The 1,829-nt window shown below is 40.2% G+C and overlaps 1 pseudogene; it reads right to left on the bottom strand.

Moving 5' to 3' along the window:
- Window positions 1–284: 284 nt before the first annotated feature.
- On the bottom strand, window positions 285–1,521 carry LOC103606269 (annotated as a pseudogene).
- Between the last annotated feature and the right edge of the window lie 308 nt (window positions 1,522–1,829).

Below are 1,829 nucleotides of genomic sequence, written 5' to 3' on the forward strand. Positions count from 1 at the left end.
TTTTGATATCAATTGTAGTGTGTTGGTTTACCAATCAGGCAAACAGCAGTTCACTTTCAACTACTCAATATTCCAACCTTTTATGCAAAAAAACTTATAAAATTCCTTTAGTTCTTCCTCTTTTTCTAAATAAAAATGTCAAAATTACTGCTAAATATACTCCACACTGAACAAACCAATTTTTGAAAATTCTTACTACATATGTATTTTACAATATACTTACCATGAATTTAGAAAAAATTTGAATTCCCACCATTCTATACCAACCAACCATAACCCACTGTCTACAAGCCCCAGCCAGAAGATTTAGAATCCATGCTTGAACCAAAGCCTCCATTAAAACCACTGCCTGACCCTGCATTTGATGCTGATCCCCAACCAATTGCTGCACCAGAATTAGAACCACACTAAGAGTTATTTCCAGAACCAAAGGCCTGATTTGGCTCTCTGTGCATGTTCCTTGGCTTTGGTTATTACCTGAAGGACCTGACTGGTTCTGCTGACTGGCTAACATGCCCATCATACCCCAACTGCTCTGCAGTGCTGCCTGGGCTACAGCAATCATTGCTGGATTAATGCTGAAAGCACCAAAGTTCATCCCTCCACCCATATTACTACCCTGATTGTTTCCCAAGCCAGTTCCATCTCCTCTACTGTTACCAAACCCACCCTGATTACCAAAGCCACCTGGATTACCACCAAATCTTCCACTTCTTTCTGTCTATTGCCATTGTACTTTGGTTTGGCATTGGATATATGTAAGCTGATTTCTTTAATGATCAAATCCTCTCCACAAAGAGACTGGGCAAACTGATCATCTGCAAATGTAACAAAGGCAAAAGCTCTGAATGGTTTGGGAATGAAAACATCTACCACTTCTCTGTACTGACAAAAAAACTGCTGCAGTTCATCAGAAGTCATGTCCCCTGTACAACGCCCAACAAATACCTTTCTGCTTCTTAAAGGTTAATTCGGGCTTTGCTTAGAGTTAGGAAGCTTACAGGCACACCATCGTCCGTCTATCATATGTCACTGTGACGTGACTTTCACCTGGGTTTCATATTATGTAAAACGAACAAAGCCAAACCCTTTTGAATGACCTGTTTTAATATCTTTCTTGACCTGCACCATAAGAACGTCTCCAAATGTACTAAATGTACTTTAGATCCTGTTCAGTTGTTTTCCATGGGAGACCTAACACTATTAAATCAGATGTTTTCTGGACTGATCTTTTCACCTTCACTGCTGATGAAGCATGTGTCTCATCCATTTTTCTTTTGTTATCTTTGGGATAGTTGACAACATATACCAGATTTCTCCAGCCAGCACTGGGGGCATGCAGAATTCCTTCTACCAGCTGGACACCTATCATACACTGGGACACTGAATTCCTGTAGCATGGCCCACATGCCCCTGGAAACTGGGCCATAACTGTGGAAAGCAGCATGGTCCATTGTCTTCTGATGGTATTTCAATGGGCTTGTCATTCTCATCTTCAGTTACCTAAGTATATTCAGACATCTTTTCTTATTTTTCTGCTACTGGGATGCCCAACAGGGAAACAGAGCAGTGAGGGGTCCAAGAGCAGCACAGCCACTGCTTCATTCCCACAAAATTTGGATTACTTGGTTTTTAACTGTGAAGTTGTTTGAGTTTCTTATAATTCTGGATATTGATCTCTTGTATGATGTATAGATTGCAAATAAATATTTTCTCTCATTCCATAGGTTGTCTTTCCACTCTATTGACTGTTTCCTTTGCTGTGCACTTTTGCACCATTTTAATGTCAAAAAGTTTTAACTGGAACCACAGCATCAGCTAGAGACCTA

Source organism: Galeopterus variegatus, unplaced genomic scaffold (genome assembly GCF_000696425.1).
Source record: "Galeopterus variegatus unplaced genomic scaffold, G_variegatus-3.0.2 Scaffold6419, whole genome shotgun sequence".
NCBI classification, from domain to species: Eukaryota; Metazoa; Chordata; class Mammalia; order Dermoptera; family Cynocephalidae; genus Galeopterus; species Galeopterus variegatus.